Below are 22,599 nucleotides of genomic sequence, written 5' to 3'. Positions count from 1 at the left end.
TTCGCGCAGTATACTCGTTTCAATGAGTTCAAAAACTTCTTTTCTTTATCAAATCAATTACATTACTCTTCCAAATCTGAGTTTTTATGAGAAGCACTGTTTTCATTTGGAGCAAGTTCGTTCTCTAAATCAGAAGTGGACTCATATTTTCCAACAACAACGATGATGATGAAATGCTTCGGTTTGCTAGTGAATCATCGTTTCTTTTCTTTTACCAGTTCACACGCTTTTTACACACTATTGCCGTAGCTGTAGGCGTCTCCACTGCGGAAAATGAAGCACTAAATACGAAAAAACTCGACACAGCTACTATCGTATTGCACACTGTTTACAAACAATCCAAAGTCAAAAAGAAAGATTAACTTCATGAAACCAGAATCAAACATTTTCGGACAAGTAGTGGATAAAGATATCGCTGGAAAGTGGGATATTTGAATTCATGTCACATGGATATACTGCCAAAAAGTTTATGGGCAGCCATGACAGAAGTGTATCACAAAAGCGCAATACCAGATTTCACAAATCTATAAAAATTAAATAGTGATGAATCTAGTAGAGCCGTGTATGATACGTAATTTTAAACAGAAAACCTGAAGGAATCTAATAAGCCAATAAAACGAATATCGATTTTTTTCACCCAAAATCCGATTTCGTATCCCCTGAAGTGAAGGAACACGGCATCAACTAGGGCGCCGTTGTCTGCAGCGCTATGAATCTTGTGGAGAAATAGAGCGAGCTGCGTTTCTCAAGACCTCTATTACAGGAGTTTTATGGCGGTTATTTTCGTTCTCTTAAAACATCATAATCCTTGAGCATAAAACATGCACATAATTCTACAGCAGATTGGCCTCAGCGATATAGGCCTATGATTGTGTGTATCCGTCCTACGACACTTCTTGAAAAAGAAAATGACCTGCGCTTTTGCCAGTCGCTAGCTACCCTTTGTTTGCTCCAGTGACCTGCGATAAACTGCTGCTGGAAGGGGAGCAAGTTCTTTCGCATAATCTTTGCAGAATCTTACAGTTACCTCAGCTGCTCCTGACGCCTTCCCCCTACTAAGTTACTGTAATTGCTTTTCTATTCTGCGATCGATTTTCTCAAGATATGCCATTTCGAAATACGTACGATAATTAAAATGACGGATCGCTTTACGATCTTCCACGGTGAAACAGTTTCGGAAGACCGAATTCAGTATTTCGGCCTTCTCTCCGTTGTCTTCCGTTTCGTTGCCAGTATGGTCATAGTGAATGATTTCGAACCGCTTACTGATTTTATGTAAGACCAGAGTCTCTTAGCGTTTTTACTCAGGTTGACTGGCAAAATTTTACTTCCAGAATCAATGAACGTTTTTCTCATTGCTCTCCTTATGCTCATTTTCGCTCCGTTCATCTTTCGTTTGTCTGCTGGGTTTTGACTTCCCTCGAATCTGTGATAAAGCTAGCTTTGTTTACGTAGCATTTTTCTAACGCGGTTATTAAACCGCGGTGGGTTTTTCCCATCCCTTAAGACCTTGCTTGGAACATACTTGTGTGTCCAACAGTGGTCTCTCTATTGAAAGTTCGAACGTAGTTTCTGCAGTTGGAGGAACTTAAGGACAAATGACTCGTTCTAGAATATTCCACAGATCTTACTGTGGTATCGATAGCTACGATGCCACGGCGTAGTTGCAAGTTCATTAAGTTGGCACTACGAGATACCGACGACAGCGCCCTCTAGCAGGCGCTGTTCAGATCTCCGAACTCCGCTCCAGATTCACCCCATTTCCTCAAGAGCAGACGGCCGGGACACTTCGCTTCAGCAAGAGACTTTGCTCTACTTACGACGGGTCTAAAGCTTCGCACCTACGTACAAAGTTATGTATTCAGTTATTATTGTGATATAGGGAAACCATTTCTAAGAGCGGTACCGAGAGATTTTCACCTTTTCCTGCTCCTACTCACTTCCTACATTCGGCCTACCCATTTAGTTTACAGGAGCAGACCACCAGGATAGAAAAATTACGACGGGACATAAAAAGTAAGTTACACATTACTATCGCAGACCCAGTAACTTTTACTGAGTAATGCAGTACACTTCAAACCTGAACAGCTAGACGAAACTATTTTTCTACCGAGTCGCAAAGTCCCTCCAAACAACGACCGGCGCATTATACCTGTGGTATATGCAGGGCTGGTGGGCCCCTGTATGGTCGACCACCATATTTTAGCATATGTTTCGCGGGCCGGGCACGGCCCCTGCCGGACCTCGGAGGTCGTTCGTAAACAGTCACGGTACTGCGCACAATCAAGCTAGCTGAAGCCCCCACAGCGTCCGCGGGCGCCAGCCTCGTCACTACGTGGCGTGTAAGTGGTAGGGCACACAGCTTCGGTCGCGTGTCCTCCGCCGTCATGTGACCACGTGGGTGTGTCCTTCCGCAGGCATCTGCTTACAAGGGAAACTCCCCATCGCTCCCCCCCCCCCCCTCCCCAAGGTAGTGTTACAGGCCCTATGCTGTTCCTTATCTATATAAACAATTTGGGAGACAATCTGAGCAGCCGTCTTCGGTTGTTTGTAGATGACGCTGTCATTTATCGACTAATAAAGTCATCAGAAGATCAAAACAAACTGAAAAACGATTTAGAAAATATGTCTGATGGTGCGAAAAGTGGCAGTTGACCCTAAATAACGAAAAGTGTGAGGTCATCCACATCGGTGCTAAAAGCAGTCCGTTAAACTTCGGTTACATGATAAATCAGTCTAATCTAAAAGCCGTAAATCCTACTAAATACCTAGGTATCACAATTACGAACAACTTAAATTGGAACGAACACATAGAAAATGTTGTGGGGAAGGCTAACCAAAGACTGCGTTTTATTGGCAGGACACTTAGAAAATGTAACAGACCTACTAAGGAAACTGCTTACACTACGCTTGTTCGTCCTCTTTTAGAATACTGCTGCGCAGTGTGGGATCCTTACCTGGTAGGACCGACGGGGAACATCGAAAAAGTTCAAAGAAGGGCAGCACGTTTTGTATTATCACGAAATGTCGGAGATAGTGTCACAAAAATGATATATGATTTGGGCTAGACATCATTAAAAGAAAGGCGTTTTTCGTTGCGACTGAATCTTCTCATGAAATTCCAATCACCAACTTTCTCCTCCGAATGCGAAAATATTTTGTTGACACCGACCTACATAGGGAGGAACGACCACCGCCGTAAAATAAGGGAAATCAGAGCTCGCACGGAAAGATATATGTGTTCGTTCTTTCCGCGCGCTATACGCGATTGGAATAATAGAGAATTGTGAAGGTGGTTCGATGAACCCCTCTGCCAGGCACTTAAATGTGATTTGCAGAGTATCCATGTAGATGCAGATGTAGGTTAGTGGTACGAGAGCCCAGTGGGCAGCCCGTCAAAAATTGAATACAGATCAAGCATGAAAACAGAAAGATAGTGTACTGGACTGTGGAAAAAAAAGAAGCAAAATAGAAAGTGAACAGTCCAAGAACAATAAGTTCAATATAGAGCATCCGGGAAGAGAAATAGCGTCGTGGTTATGTGGTAGCGGACGAGCAGTGAACAAACCTCCGTCGTGCCCTTCTTTTTCTCCCTTATTCAAATTTGTGTCTGTGTCGTGCTGTAACGTCCGTTTGCAACAGCAAGCTGTAAGGTAAGGACCTATAATGAAGTTGATTCTGTAAAACTGCTCTATTAGCAGCTGAAAGGAAGTGGCTTTCGAATGGGAACTGTAAATGTTTGTCAACAAGGCGACAAGTCAACCAAATCCTCCACCAAAAAACACTCGTGGCATTAGCGACAGTACGTGTGTAATATGATAGAAATCTCTCAACGACGCACGTAACTTGTACGACTGGTAATTGAGTGAAATATGCCTCCTTACCCGACATTGATACTCGTATAAAAGTGAATGTTATCACTCTCAAGGAAATGATGAAAACATAATAGTTTATCACATAAATTGCAACAAATGAACGCAATAGTTTCACAGTCACACAGCCTATCATAACAGACGTTGCCAACGTTTTTGAAGTTTTGGCTCTTGAGTTCCATTATTGTAACATAGTTCACACCCATTTTTTTGTGGTTTTCATTTCTGTGACACGTCTGTGTGGTATCTTGCCTGCCCTCACTATTCATCACATTTACTTGCGACGGTAAAGTATTCTTAAAACATGACTACAGAAAGAGACGAAACATTTCAAGAACCGGACGGCCAGTTAATAATGATGTGAAAAAAAATTAAAATAAAGCGCAGGAGGGAGGTTCGAACCCGGCTCGCCTTCTTGGTAGTTAAACACGATGACCACCTACCCACGTCCGCTCCTGGCAGCTGAATGGACGCCGGCACGGCAACTCAGTGTGTTTGGTCAGAGAGCTGGTTGGCCTCTGAAGAAAAAGAAAAAAAAAAAAAAAAAAAAAAAGGGATCAGCGTGACGGATAGTCAATCCTCTGGGCCCGCGTTCGATTCCCGGCTGGGTCGGGGAAATTTTCTCCGCCCAGGAACTGGGTGTTGTGCTGTCATCATCATCATCATCATCATCATCCTAACATCCTCATCGACTGCAGGTCGCCGAAGTGGCGTCAAATTGAAAGACCTGCACCCGGCGAAGGGCCTGCCCGACGGGGTGCCCTAGCCATACGATTAAATAAACAAACCAATTACTCAGGACGCCGTCGCTGATCTGTTCTGCTTTTTCTTGCACTTCCTGTTCTTGGACGTTCACTATTTCTATTTTTCTTTTTTTTTCACAATCCACTACACCTTCAATCTGTTTTAATGCTTGATCTGTGTTCCGATTTTAACGGGATATCCAGGTGCGATGTGGAGTTTCCCTTGTTGGGAGAAGATCAAGGCAATTACCATAAACTGATTTCATTCGCTAACAAGGGGACTGTACGAACTTCCCCTCACCGACTTCATTGGTATGGACAGTGTGTAGAGCACAACAGGGCTTCAAAATATGTAAACAGGAAGACGCAAATCTCAACAGTTTTGGAGAAAATCGAGTTTGAATATTTTGGACACGCTTATGCATTTCGCGCCGGCACGGTAGCTCAGCGTGTTCGGTTAGAGGGTTAGCTGCTCTCTGTAACAAAAAACTGATCAACGATGGACCTGAACAGGTGTCATGGGAAATCTTCCCTTTCAAATGCAACGAACAATAACGTACAAAATGAGATAAAACAGAGAGTAAGCGCTTAGTGTCGTAACTGCGAGGTCCCTGGAACGAATGTCATCGCCGGTATCTATTTTTATTATTTCCACGTTATTCTATCACTTTCATTATGAGTGTGAAAATTATCAGTATTTAATTACTGAATTATTATTTTTCTAATCTTTATCCTGAAAGAAGGAAAAAAATTTCTACTGCTGGAGATTCGAAATAAAAAAGAATATACTAGAACTTTCAAATCAGTATGGCCATTTCAATTATATTTATTGTATCTACATTTGTAACAAATGTAGAACATAACCTATAAAGAACAGCACGAATTAGGATGATACTAATAGAAACATGGAAAAGAATAATTATTGCGATATATAGCACATATAATGAACATCGAAGGTTTCCATGTGCATGATTTTTTCCCAATGTGTCTATTGCAAAATAAATGTGGATTACGTTATTAACAGTTATCAGTCGTCATGCAATTTCGTAGCATGCCACGCATATCGAGGCAGAAAACAGAATGTTGGTGCAGATAGCTTACAAAAAGCGTACTACCGGTAGCGAGATTCTATTCAGCGACCTCGCACTTACGAAACTAAGCGCTTAATCTCGCGAGTGCGGATCACTTGAATACTAGCGATCCTACAACGTATGTGAAGACGTGTATAATTTTCAAACTCGGTTTTCTTGAAAACGGTAGAGAGTTACATTTAAATTGAAGGTGGGGGGAGGGGGTAGTAAAGGAAAGGAAAGAACTATCGATGTCACCTGCAGAGGGACTTTACACAGAAGCAGTGGCGACGAGCGAAAATGTGTGCTCGACTGGGATTTCAATCACCGGATTTACTGTTTACTAGACAGTTGCGATAACCAGTGCGCCACCCGGACACAGTGTTTATCGCAATCGCGCGGACTACCTCGACACGCCTCTCGGCCGACCCACATTATCACCCAGCGCCACCTACCCACAGTCCCTGTCCATGTCTTCCAAGCTCGCTACTGTGAGATTCCTGCAAGAGGTCAGGCGTAACTGTGCATCCGCACTGAAGAAGGTGGATTAGAGCTCATCGAGGCGAATCGATTATATGAAAGCGTGGTGTCTGTACTATCGGACAAGACACAATCATCCGGTTGAGTGTTGCGCCTTCCTGTTAACATATGTTGAAGTCCTAGTCGTACCGTACACACCCAGCCAATATGAATCAAATATGTGAGGGGCTGTTCAAATGTGTGTGTATTCCTAAGGGACCAAACTGCTGAGGTCATCGGACCATAGACTTACACACTACTTAAACTAACTTACGCTAAGGACAACACACACACCCATCCCCGAGGGAGGACTCGAACCTCCTGCGGGAGGGGCTACGCAATCCGTGACATGGCGCCTAAAACCGCGCGGCAGGGGAAGTTCGTATGATCTCCTTTTAAGTGGAAGAGTGTCAAAATGAGTGAAGATTTGTCTCTGCTCTTACATAGATACTTGACCGTTTCTGACAAGAAAAACTCCCCATCGCACCTCCGTCAGGTTTACTGGTGAAATGACCGAGTGGTTAGCCCGTCAAAAACTAAACACAGACCAAGCGTAAAAACAAGAACAAGGTGTACTGAAATCTGAGAAAAGAAGCAAAATAGAAACAGGAACGGTCCAAGCTCAAGATGCGCAACATCCAGCGACTTTGGTTAAGTATGGCGTCTTGGTTTTGTGGTCACGGTGTTGGACTGCAAAGTGCGAGATACGTGTTGAAGTCTCTCTCGTGTCCCCTTATCTTCTCACAAAATTATGAAGTTTCCGACCTGTCATTGACGTGTCTGTTACCATTATGCAGTCTTGGCAATTATCGTACTATACATTGGTTATAGAATATCAGTCATATGCCCGGCAGTGGGTGGCCGAGCGGTTCTAGGCGCTTCAGTCTGGAACCGCGCGACCGTTACGTTCGCAGGTCCGAATCCTGCCTCTGGCATGGATGTTTGTGATGTCTTTAGGTTAGTTAGGTTACGTAGTTCTATGTTATAGGGGACTGATGACCTCAGATGTTAAGTCCCATAGTGATCAGAGCCATTTGTACCATTTTTCAGTCACATGGTAAGAATACACTACTGGCCATTAAAACTGCTACACCACGAAAATGACGTGCTACAGACGCTAAATTTAACCGACAGGAAGAAGATGCTGTGATATGCAAATGAGTAGCTTTTCAGAGCATTCACACAAGGTTGCCACCAGTGGCGACACCTACAACGTGCTGACATGAGGAAAGTTTCCAACCGATTTCTCATACACAAACAAGAGTTTACCGGCGTTGACTGGTGAAACGTTGTTGTGATGCCTCGTGTAAGGAGCAGAAATGCGTACCATCAAGTTTCCGACTTTGATAAAGGTCGGATTGTAGCCTATCGCGATTGCGGTTTATCGTATCGTGACATTGCTGCTCGCGTTGGTCGAGATCCAATGACTGTTAGCAGAATATGGAATCGGTGGGTTCAGGAGGGTAAGACGGAACGCCGTGCTAGATCCCAACGGCCTCGTATCACTAGCAGCCGAGATGACAGGCATCTTATCCGCATGGCTGTAACGGATCGTGCTGCCATGTCTCGATCCCTGAGTCAACAGATGGGGACGTTTGAAAGACAACAACCATCTACACGAACAGTTCGACGACGTTTGCAACAGCATGGACTATCAGCTCGGAGACCATGGCTGCGGTTACCCTTGACGCTGCGTCACAGACAGGAGCGCCTGAGATGGTGTACTCAACGACGAACCTGGGTGCACGAATGGCAAAACGTCATTTTTTCGGATGAATCCAGGTTCTGTTTACAGCTTCATGATGGTCGCATCCGTGTTCGGCGTCATCGCGGTGACCGCACATTGGAAGCGAGTATTCGTCATCGCCATACTGGCGTATCACCCGGCGTGATTGTATGGGGTGCCATTGGTTACACGTCTCGGTCACCTCTTGTTCGCATTGACGGCACTTTGAACAGTGGACGTTACATTTCAGATGTGTTACGACCCGTGGCTCTACCCGTCATTCGATCTCTGCGAAACCCGACATATCAGCAGGATAACGCACAACCGCATCTCGCATGTCCTGTATTGGTCTTTCTCGATACAGAAAATGTTCGACTGCTGCCCTGACCAGCACATTCTCCAGATCTCTCACCGATTGAAAACGTCTGGTCAATGGTGGCCGAGCAACTGGCTCATCACAATACGCCAGTCTCTACTCTTGATGAACTGTGGTATCATGTAGAATGTGCATGGGCAGCTGTACCTGTACGCGCCATCCAAGCTCTGTTTGGCTCAATGCCCAGGCATATCAAGGCCGTTATTACGGCCAGAGGTGGTTGTTCTGGGTACTGATTTCTCAGGATCTATGCACTCAAATTGCGTGAAAATGTAATCATATGTCAGTTCTAGTATAATATATTTGTCCAATGAATACCCGTTTATCATCTGCATTTGTTCTTGGTGTAGCAATTTTAATGGCCAGTAGTGTACTATGCAATTTATTTTGCTGTTGCCTGACATTGACTTCCAGATCTTCGTTACACCACGACACAGACACCAATTTGCATACAGCGAACAGACGTGTGAGAGACCTGACGGACAGTCTATAATTTTGTTGAAAAAAAGAGATAAAAAATTGGGGCACGAATCAGATTTAAACACGGATCTCCCACTTCGCAGTCCAATACCATGACTACATAATCACGACGCCATGGCTGCCCAAACTCGCAGGATTTTCCTCATATTGAGTTTCGACGGTTCACTGTTTCTATTTTGCTTCTTTCTTCACAGTTCAGTACACCTTCTTCCTGTTTTCATGCTTGATTTATCCCCCGTTTTTGGCAGGCTGAGCTCTGGGACATCTTACCACTAAACCTGTGGTGGTGGGTTGCGATGGTGTGTGGGTAGGGGGCTATCCCTTGCAAACAAACGACGGTCAAAGTTTTTCAGCTACGTCATGTGCCTTTTGTCGAGTAAACTGTTAAACCGAAGCAATGGCATAGTGGCTGGTATCGCGGCGTGGTGGTGGTAAGTTCTATGGGACCAAACCGCTAAGGTCATCAGTCCCATTACGGCGTCATAGTTTGGAGCCCCATATTCGAAACCCTATTATTATTGTAAGTTTTATTTTTCATTTATCGATCTATGTCCATAGAAGATTACAGCACAAATGTTTTCCACTGGCTTTTGGAATAACGTTGTCCTTATTGTTCTATTAATTGTATGTCTGATGCATGAATAAAAAAAACAGTAAATGAATGACGAAATTATATGAAATTGTTTTAGTCAAATTTCTGTAGCGTGTCTTGATTAGTATTCAGTTTCAAGCCCCAGTTTTCGAAAAAGTGATCCGTTAGAGTGGTTTATCGCGAAATTACTGCCAACGCGTGAACTCATCAGCAATTTTAACGATATTTCTTTCCTGATGGAGATTCTTAGCCGGCCGGAGTGGCCGAGCTGTTCTAGGCGCTACAGTCTGGTACCGCGCGACCGCTACGGTCGCAGATTCGAATCCTGCCTCGGGCATGGATGTGTGTGATGACCTTAGGTTAGTTAGGTTTAAGTAGTTCTAAGTTTTAGGGGACTGATGACCTCAGCTGTTGAGTCCCATAGTGCTCAGAGCCATTTTTGGAGATTGTTAAGAAGAAACACCACAGTTGGAAACCTGCCTTCGCGCAATGCTCGTGGTGTTCGGAATTTCTGTGTTTCGAATGCGTCTACGATCGGTGTCATCCAAGGGAACTCACCAAATATTCCTGAAGAATAAACGTAAAAATAAAATGAGAGAATTGATATAGGAATGTAATATGAGAATACGCAAATTTAAGATGATTGTAGTCCCTGAAAACTTCCGTACATACGCATATATAGGGTGAAGAAAAATTCGCGCACTCGGAGTTTGTAGCGCGACTCCTCACATACTAGCAATACAAAAATGTGTGTCTCAAAATAAGCCCTGCGCATTTTTCCGGCAGTTCAAATGGCTCTGAGCACAATGGGACTTAACATCTGAGGTCATCAGTCCCCTAGAACGTAGAGCTATTTAAACCTAACTAACCTAAGGACATCACACACATCCATGCCCGAGGCAGGATTCGAACCTGCGACCGTAGCGGTCGCGCGGTTCCAGACTGAAGCGCCTAGAACCGCTCGGCCACCACGGCCGGCTTTCCGGCAGTAATTGGATGTTAGACTGGCAATCTGGCAACACTGTATGCTAACCTAAAACGCTGTCCACTGCACCAACTGTACAGTACTACTCGCATATGCTGACAGAGGTAGTTGCGGTATGTGTGATTACAGTGTTGCCAGATTGCCAATCTTTGACGTCTGTTTACTGCCAGAAATATGCTCAGTATCAAATTTTGTGAGAGATATTTTTGTATTGGTAGTATGTGAGGAATCGCGTTGCGAAGTCAGACTACGCGAATTTTTCTTCACCCTGCATACCATAATAAATGTATGCTTCTTATTCTGAAATCCAGTTGTAGTTTTACACTTAGTATAAGGCCTTGCATCCGCTAATCTGATAGGAAACACTGATGTAGTAACCTTCTACGGACTTGGATAGATAAATGAAACAAATGAAAATACAGTAAAATGAAGTAAAAACAATTATCGTTTTTCAAACACGGTACACAGAAGTGAGAAGCCACGACGCTAGTCACTGTGCCACCATTTCGGCTGAGATAATTGCGCGCTAAAAGGCACATAAAGTACTTTGAAAACTTTGACCGTCGTTTTACCTGAAACGGTCGAATATCTACGGTTAAGCCGGGACACGTGTTCGCTTTTTTCACTCCCCTTCCACCGAGCGAAGTTTCTGGGAAATCGGATTGTTGCACGCGCCGTGTTCTCCTCGTTAGGTCGGCGCTCCACGCTTCGAAAGCCAGTTACGAACCGGGCTCCGAGCAACCAACAGGCGCCCTAAGTCTCCCTACGAATCCCCGATGCGGATCCGTGTCTGCCACTGCCCGCCGAGGTGTCGCCTCGGACTCGCCGTGAGCCACGTCCGCCGCTGCACTTTCGCAGCCGCTACGAGGGCCCCGCATCGCAGGATTTGCCAACGAGCTCAGCGCCTCCTAGGACTGTGTCGTAGTTAGTCTTACTTGCTTTTCGAGGCAATGCTGTTCTCAAGTTGTGAACCCATTATTGTCAGAAGTTGTATTTAGTCTGGCTCTTGTCATAAACAGTTGTTATTTCAAGTAGCGCAAAAAAAAAAGTGTGTGAAATCTTATGGGACTTAACTGCTAAGGTCATCAGTCCCTAAGCTTACACACTACTTAACCTAAATTATCCTAAGGACAAACACACACATCCATGCCCGAGGGAGGACTCGAACATCCGCCGGGACCACCCGCACAGTCCATGACTGCAGCGCCGAAGACCACTCGGCTAATCCCGCGCGGCAAGTAGTGCATTTCAATGCTCCAGTCACTCAGTAATTTGATAACCAGTCGTTGAATTCCTCGGAGGTAGAAGTCCGCATCTTGGTCACGGAGCCAATCTAGAACCGCTGTGTAAACGTCTTCATGGTTAGAAAATCTCGTTCCGCCCAGAGTTTCCTTCAGTTTGCTGAAAAAATTATCTAGACATTGTCGTCAGAGGTCGATATCGGTAGCCTTCCTTCTCGATCAGCCGATCAGCGGCCGTGGTCAAATCGTTGGCACAATTTCATACGGCTAGACTCGACAATAGGCAACGGCCACCGAGTGAGATGGCGCAGTGGTTAGCACACTGGACTCGCATTCGGGAGGACGACGGTTCAATCCCGTCTCCGGCCATCCTGATTTAGGTTTTCCGTGATTTCCCCAAATCGTTTCAGGCAAATGCCCGGATGGTTCCTTTGAAAGGGCACGGCCGGTTTCCTCCCCAATCCTTCCCTAACCCGAGCTTGCGCTCCGTCTCTAATGACCTCGTTGTCGACGGGACGTTAATCACTAACCACCACCACCACCACCACCACCACCGCAACGGCCTTGCCGCCGTGGATACACCGGTTCCCGTGAGATCACCGAAGTTAAGCGCTTCCGGATGTGGTCGGCACTTGGATGGGTGACCATCCAGGCCGCCATGCGCTGTTGCCATTTTTCGGGTTGCACTCAGCCTCGTGATGCCAATTGAGGAGCTACTCGACCGAATAGTAGCGGCTTCGGTCAAGAATACCATCATAACGACCGGAAGAGCAGTGTGCTGATAACACGCCCCTCCTATCCGCATCCTCCCCTGAGGATAACACGGCGGTCGGATGGTCCCGGTAGGCCACTCGTGGCCTCACGACGGAGTGCTTTTTTAGACTCGACAATGCACTTGGGCCGGCCGGGGTGGCCGAGCGGTTCTAGGCGCTTCAGTTTGGAACCGAGCGACCGCTACGGTCGCAGGTTTGAATCCTGCCTCGGGCATGGGTGTGTGTGATCTTCTTAGGTTAGATAGGTTTAAGTTCTAGGGGACTGATGACCTCAGATGTTAAGTCCCATAGTGCTCAGAGCCATTTGAATATTTTCAGTAAAATTAAAATAAAGTGTCCTTCTAAGGAACGGCAGTCAGGAAATAAAATCGATAGAACGATGGAGTCGACCACTCCAGGTCCTATAATTAATATATTATGGAACGTTCTTCATCACGACCAAAAGCAAGAGTTTCCTGTTACCATTGGTAAGAGCGAAAGTTAGTCACAAGAAAAACACAATCATTGTTTGTACAAGCTCGGCGAAGTATTGCAGCGATGTTTGATAGGCTTTTGTTTTGTGTTTTTTTTTTTAAATTTTACCTTCTTTTTGCGGAAATAATCTTTTCTAGCGTTACATGAGAAATCTGTATTGCTTTTTATAATTTTGCTGCAACAACCCTCTGTTTCACAATCAAAATCATTTTTTAATAAAACCTGAATTAATGTTGTAAATACTGTTTATTTTTAAATAACAGACCAAGAGGATAACTATGTAGAATACAAATGTTTCGTACGTTAGGCGGCCGTTTATATATATTCTCACTCAGTTTCTATACGGTTCACCGCTTCCGGTCTCTAGGGGAATCTGCTAAGACGCAAACAAAGCGATCGAAGTGAGGTAACGCCCAATACGCAAGCAACACAGCTAACGTACAAGTAACGTTGTTATGATCTTAACAGACCAAGGCTGCTAGGAAATCTAGCTTAGTTACGCTCATTTCTGGTAGCTTCTGGTAGTTTTGCAACTCTACAGGTAGTGCAAAGGCTTACCGACAGTCATTCCTCCAATGTTCCATTTGCGAGAGAAACGGGGCTGGAAGGGGGGAGGGGGGGGGGGGGGGAGGGCAGTTGTTGGTAGCTGAAGTACCCTCCGGCACACACCAGCAAGTGGTTTGCGGAATATTGATGTAGATGTAGAAGGCACATGCATACAGTGCTACTGCAGTGACGTCTAGAGCAAAACGTCGACAGCTCCCTTAATAAAAAACGCAATCGAAATCAACGCTGCTGACGGGCTTCTGAACATTCAGTTGGACCGCATGTGACATGATGTTTGAAATTTCATTTGCTGCTCTACAATGTCATCCATCACCTCTGTAATAATAGCAGATTGTAGGAAATACACAGTTACGTGATTTTCAAGCATGACAAAAGACACAGTTATGGGTTTAACTTTGCAGAATATTCTGGCATCTGACCTAGATGTTTTCGTCAGATAATGCGATCAGAAATGTCAGACGTGCTCGTTGTCTGGATTTCGACAAGTATAAAGCAAAAACAAGGAGATTACCGTCTGATGTCCCGTCGACGACGATATCGTTAGACAGGTTGTGAAGCAGAAGAACTTGGATACTCGTCGTCAGCAGCAACACCACAGAGTTCGACAACTTGGCTTCCGGCTAATTCTTAAGGATCTGTGAGTCGAATCCCACTCAAATGCTTTGTGAGATGACGCAGCCATTTTTAATGGACTCAAAAACTGGTTTAGTCCTGGCCACTGTACTTACTGATTCTGTACTACTTAACGCGTTTCAGTGTTACGCCATTCTCTAAGGCTCTACAAGAGAAATACATGAAAGGGCGTCAGTGAAAAAAGCGTTTGTACAGTTTCATAAAACGTACTTAGAATTATTTAAACCTAACTAACCTAAGGACATCACACACATTCATGCTCGAGGCAGGATTCGAATCTGCGACTGCAGCAGCAGCGCGGTTTCGGACTGAAGCGCCTGGAACCGCTCAGCCACAGCGGCCGGCCTAACAATTTTGCGTCGTCCATTTAACCCTGGTCTGGATTTTACATCACTTAATCGTGAACACTCTTGTCCGTTATTTACTACGTCATTTTTTTTTTTACTTGTGCAGTAAACAGTATCTATTTTTATTTTTCCCCCATTTTTCTACTCACATGTATACGTGAGAATGCAGCTCTAAGCTGCGAAACTGGTCGTTTTAATAGAGGATCACTGAACAGTTGTTCCGGTTCTTTTTGTATTAAGATCATTTAATAAGGCTTTGATCTGACAGCGTCAACGGTCTGTATAGGACAAGTCTGGTTAGATGTGAGTGAGCACTATAAGTAGATGTGATCAATGCGTTGTATATGATACTGAGCGATGCTTTCAAGATCTGGCACTCTCTTCTCACTGTAGGTAGAGAAACTTCCTTCCAGCTTAGCACAATGAGACATATCGCTGAAAACATTATTCCATTGTAGGAAGATAATTAAATGGACCCCTCGAGAATCCATAGGGTTCGGGCAGCCATTCAGCTCTTGAAATTCACTGTGATTGATGAAGGTGGGTCTGAGGTACCCGCATGTACGTCAGCGGCGTCTTACATGTGGTTAACAGGATTAATGAAGGTCACATAATCTGGCAACTTACATAAGCAAACTTATGTGCGCGGAGTGTTTCTCAGTTTGACTGTGATGAGAACGTGGGCACATATTGGGTACTGACTGAGTTATTCAGTCATTCAAGTGAAAACCAGTCTTCAGTTTTTCTGTCGGTTGACTCATGTATTCACTCGTTCTTTCCACTGAAACCATTCTTGAGTGGTTTAGTTGACTGGGGTACTCAGTTATTCTTCTGAGTGGAACCAGTCTGTGTAGTACAAACTGGGTATATATACCCCAGAGGTGTCCCCCCCCCCCACTTCCCCCTCCACCCGCACCCCGGCTATAACCGAAGCAATGACATGGGTACGCCAAAGTTAAAATAAGCAATATATATATATATATATATATATATTTATCATTCATTTCACCAATTAAAATTGATAAATACATTGCTGTGTATTAAACTGTTCCAGGTGCAGTTACCACATACATAACTAATAAAGAAAGAGCTCCATCCAGCTCACTGGGAGTACAAAGTTGCGCAAGCGTAGTGGTCTTAGGGGGTAAATGAAGAGGAAGAAAGGAACATTGCTAAATTTTGCGACTGTTTGCAATCCGTTTTACTGACAAGGTGTGAGTGACGTCCATTAATTAATTATAAATAAAAATTAAAAAGTGCCTGACGCCTGCGTCGCACACGCTCCATTTCGGCGTCCTGCAGGGCCAGGGTGACAGACAGCGGGAGGAGATAGTACGTCCCAGCATACTCCACTCGCCCCGGCAACCGCGCCACCTCCTCGCACCGGCTGTTTTCCTGTGCTTGGCCCCAGCAGGGGGCGCGCACCGACCCGGCGCTCCCCACGCAGAGGTTAAAAAAGTAAATCACTCAAACAAACCCTTAAGGCTGAGTGGAAAACATTCATATAACTGACGTAACCCATACAGTATGTATATCTACGGAGTGAGCGATGTCTGCTGCACGTGTTCTCAATATCAAACCGGACTAGTCACGTGATGTTGGGACGACGCTGCTTGTCTACAATTTGCGATAACAGCAAAACTTGAAAATTACACTTACTCGTTTTATGTATCGTTTTATACACTTTGTTACTCGTTATAGTAACAGTTCTTGTGAAATACTGGCGTTGCTACGGATGTAAAGAGAAGTATGTCAAAGGAGGACCAGTTAGTTACTTTTCATAGTACAACAAATGTCATATTGATATGAGGAACTTTGTATGTCGAAAAATAGATGGACACGGATGTATGAAGTCCTGTATTGCAGAGATAACTGTTGTGATTTTATGGCCATATGGAGACAAGTGCTAGATAAATTTGCAAGTGTGTTTAAGTAAACTTCCAGTCAGTTATACATATTGATGCTATGCTTATGCGCAGATGACGTATGTACATGATAGTCTGATTAATTTCCTTCAATTTATGCAGGTTCTCAAACTCTTGTGTGTATCTCAAAATACGTATTTCTGCATCAGTTGTCTGTCACTTCTTTTAATACTCCAAAATTTGTCGACTGATCTTTTATTTTTTTTACTTTTTTATTTTATTTTATTTATTTTCTTTTTAGTGTGTAGCGTATGGTTCTGCTTTTCTAGGAGATGAAAAATGTAATAAATATTTTACTTGTCTATGAAGCAGGATGTAAGTAAAGAAAAACTGAAATAATAATGGACAAGCAGATGGTGAAATTGCTTACCATATTTTCTGTAATAGTTTCATGGTTCCAAATGAGTTCTTTTTTCATAACACTTCGACATCGTTTACAGTGTCATTGTAACGTAGTTAATTAGAACAGAGATTCTATAGTATGAATAAGTGAAATGGAAAACGTAAAAAAATTATTGTTGTCTGTCACTTCTTATCCCGTTACCGAAAACATACAAATAAAATGAAATCGGAGCTATGATACTGTGGCAAAAAGCACAATACCGCTGCTCTTCACATCTTTAAGCCAACTTCATCAATTCCTGGTGTGAAATTGTTAAGATGTCTGTAAAATGCGAATACGAAGTTTCACGGTACTTCTAAATGTGAGCTATCTGTAGCAGCGAAGTAATAACAATCAAAATGCGCTAAGCGCTAAACCGGTTGAAACGCACCGTTGCAAAATCACGTGACTTGAGCTGCATGAGGTGTTGCGGGGACAGTTCACGTTCCGTGCATCCAAATGCTCACTCCATAGATATTATACTCTTTGACATAGCCGACAGATGCTTGCGACAATCGGTTGCCCCACATTAAGTTAAACCACTCAAACCTGGACAGGGACGAGGCCGTAGACTACTTTTTTTCGGTTGTTTCATACGACTGAAAAAAAAACAACTGAACGAAAAAAACGAATGTCCAATCGCTTGTTGAAAATATTCGGTTGTACGGTCTCTAAGCGTCGACTCATTAAATCGATTAGAATGATCTTCACGTTTCTTTGCAACCTCGCTGGATCTTCTGAAATCGTGCTTTGATTTTGTTTCTCATTGATTAAGTGACGTCATTATTTGCGCAGCTTCTATGTTTTGATACGTCCTCTGTATACATGCGAGACCGTTTTTACCTTACTTTCTAATAGATACCGCAGTTTGACCTTGACATTTTCTTTTGTAACGCGAGTTAACAGGCGTCAGCTTGGTAACCTCGTTCTTGTGACACTACACAATAGGAAAGGCGTGCCTGTGTCGAACTGATGTAAATTACTGCGTGGTACAGTATCTGCCATTCTCTTTTATACTAAACAAATCATATCTCTCTCTCTCTCTCTCTCTCTCTCTCTCTCTCTCTCTCTCTCTCTCCCCTCCCCCCCCCCCCTCCTCCGCCCCTACCTCTCTCTGTGTCTCTTTTGTGCGCGCGTACGCCGACTGCACAGCGACTTCTATGTTTCTAAGTGCTTGTGACTATCTTATTCTCTACGAATTACGAGTAGCTTAGATTGCAATGGTCACACAGATAATGCTGTGGGGAAAGCAAACCAAAGACTACGATTTATTGGCAGAACGCTGAGAAAATGCAACAGGTCTGCTAAAGAGAACTACATCACTCTTGTTCGCTATCTTGGGAGTGACGGAGGACATCAAAACAGTTCAAACAAGGGCAGCTCGTTTTGTATTATTTGAAATAGAGGACAGAGTGCTACGGACATGACACGTGAATTGGGATGGCAACAAAGGCGTTTTTGGGTGCGGCAGGATCTCCTCGTGTAATACCAATCACCAACTTTCTCAGATTGTGAAAATATTCTGTTGGCGCCCATATACATAGGGAGAAATGATTATCACGATAAAATAAGACAAATCAGAGTTCGCACAGAAAGGTTTAAGTGCTCGTTTTTCCCGCGCGCCGTTTGAAGGTGGTTCGATGATGCCTCCTCAAGGTACTTAATAGTGAATTGCAGACTAATCATGTAGAATTTAGATTAAGGGTACTGGGTCGTGAACACATGGGGAAATCTTGAAAAATTGGTGAGTTATCGAAACAGTGTAAGTCAAAGAATAAGAGTTGTAAGCTCACTTAATGCTGAACATCTTTTATGAGATATTTTGGGAACTATTTGACATATGAGTCATACACTTTTTTCTGAATTGTATTTTGTGTAACAAGTGAAATAAATCGTGTTAATCATTTATGTAAAGCGTAGATGCACATATCTCGTAATAAAATCAAAGTAGAAGCTTGATATTTTTTCTGGAAATTCCTTTCACTATTAAGCTTAAAGTAGAGATTTCAACAGGATGTTGCTGTCATAAATTAGGGCTCAAAATTTTTTAAATAATGAACGTCTATAATTTCAGTAACGAACTCTGTATTTTCTTAAAAAGGTCTTTAATTTTCAAACTTAAGTCATATGAATCGTCTGCTTTTTATTTAAGGGGGGACGTATGCGAAGCTGCAATACTTGGAAGAAAACCTATAACATCCTACGTTTTCAAGGCAATGTGACTAAATTTGGCACAGTTGTTGAGGAATGTTATATGGATACATACATAAGTTTTCATGCTTATTGAAGTTGTGTGTTTTTAATTATAAACAATTATCGTTTTTTCAAGAGAGTGAGTGCAAATATTCGTCTTTTTGAAAATCTGGCACAACGAAATTCATGTATTTTTGTACAAAGTTTGATATACCGTTTTTACAAATATCTGTGGAACAGACTATCTATATCTTCTTTTCCTAGATTTTTACAGCTATCCTAATTTCTTTGAAAAAAAAAAACTCAATCTTAGGGTCATTCTCTTACAGAAATTTCTCACTATTGCAGTAAATGAAACTTCCTTCCACAGAATGTTTCACTATAGTAGTAGCTAATTGCATGCTAAATTTAAGTACTATAATGTCAGTGATTTGTGTGGAAAAGGTACACAAAGTTGGCAAAATGTAAGTTATGAGAAACCTGAAACAAAGATTTGACAGTGTTTCTTTTAGGCCTCACCTTATCTATGTGAACTAATGCAAACCATATGCATTGTCCTCCTCTTCCTCCTCAAGCAGTCTTTTCTTTGCATGCCCTGATAGGTTAACCTGATTTTCAAACTGAGTAACAATAATGCTCAACTGCATCAATTCTCCTGTTATCGATTTCCTTCAATATCGACAGTGTGAAAGCATCTAGTTCAAGTGCTAGTCTCTGTGAACAAGTGCTGTCCTGTGGGAATGGTTTTCCTATCAGAAAGTTGTGATTTTCATTATGATTTTGAATTTTTGCATTCACACACTTTTGTAGAAGTTATGGGTCTGATAAACACTGAAATATTCCCCACATTGCATAAAATTAGAAGAAAACACTGCAGGAATAAATGTGAGGAAATACAGAAAAACAAAGGGTGTGGTCTCGTGCAAGCTTTTGTTAGTTAACATTTTTATCACTCTTAGAAGTGGAATTGGAATGTGAAATTTCAATACCATGTAGTAAATGAAGATCCAATAAAGGTTTTCACAATTTTGGTAGCTTTCTTCGTAAGTCACCCCTTAAGTATGTTTTACGACAGTATACAAAATTTCAGTCCTCTGTCCCTAGTAGCTTTCAATCTGCGTGTACCAAAACATCAAAAAATGAACTTCTGGGAAATTCAAGTTAAAATTTAAAGCTTTTCTCACTACCTGCCCTGCGTAACACTTGCGTCCCACGTCCGTAGTCATCTAGTTTCTGATGTTGTTCCCTCGCTTTTATTTTTCAGAGTTCTTCTTATTCTTACTTCCAACACTGATTTCTCCGCTTGGAAGAGTCTCCTGCGGTCAACGACAATTAAAATTATTTGCATATTTAGTGCACTAGTCCCATCAATTCCATAACCTTAACCTTGACACTTCACCATCACTGAAGCATAGCAGAGCATCCAGCATACCTGTTTTCAATGTATGAAGTCCTACCAGAGAAATTTTTGGTGTACATTCCAATACAGAGTTGTTAAAACTCTCACTTTGGTTTTGAGTCCTAACATGTAATTACTTCTTTCACTAGGGATGGCCTGCAGCTCAATAGGTATGGGAAGGGGAGGCTGCCAGAGCTTATTGGTGACAGTTACTGGGTGGTGGTAGGATCACTCATGGAAAAATTCCTGTAGTAGTTGGAGTTAGAGCTGCACCTTTTTTAAATTGAAGTCAGCAGATAGGTATACCAGCTTAAAGGAAGCCCCTCTAACTAAGAACTCACCTTCAGAGGATGTCATGTTTCCAAGTAGAGAAGGAATTAGCACATTTCATCAAAATGTAAGAGATATTGGAGATAAAGTTAGTGAACTGCTTACAGATATTGACTCTGGAATTATAGACATGTCGGAGCACAACTTAAATAATTAGACAATTCAGAGGCTTCCTTTACCGGGATACAGATTAGCTGTCTGTTTTTCAAGGAGTTCCTTGCGTGGTGGGATAGTGGCTATGTACATAAAAAACATTATTCCATTTGAGCCCGTAGACGTATCATGGCACTATACTGAACAGATATTTGAAAGCTGTGCAGGGGCAGTTGAATTTAGCGAAACTAACCTACTAAATGTTGTTGTTTATAGGACCCCTAATGCTGACTTCAGTGCATTTCTGCTCAAGTTAGAGATGGGTCTTGATTCACTTTGTAGGAAGTACCAGAAATTGCTTATATGTGGTGACTTCAATATAAATTTTGTATATGATGGTGGAAGAAAAAGGATGTTAGTAAATCTCCTAAATTCATGTGAACTGATGCAGACTGTGTTTTCTTTCCAACTAGGGTGCATGGGAACAGTAACACAGCCATAGACAATATTTTTATTCATTCCTCATTACTAGATGGACATTCTGTTAGTAAAAGGGTGAATGGACTTTCAGACCATGATACACAAATTTTAACACTAAAATGCTTTTGTACTCAAACAAATGTCACATGTTATTACAAACTATGTAGGGAAGTTAATCCAACAGCAATAGAGAGTTTTTTAAACCTTCTCAAGGAATAAGAGTGTCAGGATGTTTATAGTGCCAATAAGATAGATGACAAATATAATGCTTATCTTAACAGATTTCTCATGGTCTTTGAGAGTTGCTTTCCATTAGAACGTTCTAAACGGGCTACTAGCAGTAAAAGGCAGCACGGGTGGCTGACTAGTGGGATAAGGGTATCACGTAGAACAAAGAAGGAATTATATCAAAATGTTAGAAGTAGTCACAATCACGCTACAGTATCCCAATACAAACAGTACTGTTAGGTACTTAAAAATGTTATTAGGGAGGCAAAGAGTATGTGGTATGCGTATAGTATAGCTAATTCACAGGATAAAATTAAAACCATATGGTCAGTTGTGCAGGAAGTGTCAGGTCAACAGCACAAGGTCGACGATATAAAGTCAGTTCCTAGTAAAAATATTTCTGTTACTGATAAATCAGATATATGTACTGTATTTAACAATCATTGTCTGAGCGTTGCTGGTGAATTAAATAAAAATTTAGCATCTACAGGGAATCATATAACTTTCTTGGCAAATGCCTTTCGAGATTGATGTCTGAAATACTCCTCTGTGATACAGAGAAGGGGGAGGCTGAGTCAATAATTGAATCATTGAAGACTAAGGACTTTCATGGTTATGATGGAATGGCTTGCAGAATATTTAAGTACTGGGCTGCACATATTAGCCCTTTATTTACCCATATTTGTAATTTTTCCTGTAGAAATGGTCAGTTTCCTGAACGATTAAAGTACTCAGTAGTAAAGCTACATATAAAAAAGGAAGAAAGGGATAATGTAGACAATATTAGATCTATTTCTATGCCATAAGTATTTGTAAAGTTATTGAAAAGGCTTTTATGTAAGGATAATTGATCATTTTATATCACACGATTTGCTATCAAATATACAGTTTGGCTTTAGAAGTCGTTTAACAACTGAAAATGCTATCTTTTCATTTCTCTGTTAGGTACTGGATGGGTCAAACAAAAGTTTCGAACGCTAGGCACATTTTTTGATTAACTAAAGCGTTTGATTATGATGATCACAAAATATTGCTCCAGACGTTGGACCATTATGGGATATGGGGAGTAGTTCACTACTGGTTCACCTCCTACTTTAACAACAGACAATGTTGAGAGTGGCTGTGATGTGGGGTCTGAGTGAGATACGGTCAAGTGTGGGGGTGCCCCAGG

General features: G+C 42.5%; 1 protein-coding gene and 1 non-coding gene across 4 annotated transcripts in view; both read left to right on the top strand.

Annotated features, from left to right (window-relative positions):
* LOC124722858 (UNC93-like protein) overlaps positions 1-22,599 on the top strand; it is a 409,177-nt gene that overhangs the window by 208,301 nt on the left and 178,277 nt on the right. The window lies entirely within an intron of this gene.
* Trnaa-cgc lies at positions 11,893-11,973 on the top strand. The gene has a single exon. It is a non-coding gene; the product is annotated as a tRNA-Ala (tRNA).

This window comes from Schistocerca piceifrons, chromosome X (genome assembly GCF_021461385.2).
Source record: "Schistocerca piceifrons isolate TAMUIC-IGC-003096 chromosome X, iqSchPice1.1, whole genome shotgun sequence".
Lineage (NCBI taxonomy): Eukaryota > Metazoa > Arthropoda > Insecta > Orthoptera > Acrididae > Schistocerca > Schistocerca piceifrons.
The sequence above is the reverse complement of the archived record's forward strand: the minus strand, read 5'-3'. Positions and strand labels throughout refer to the sequence as shown.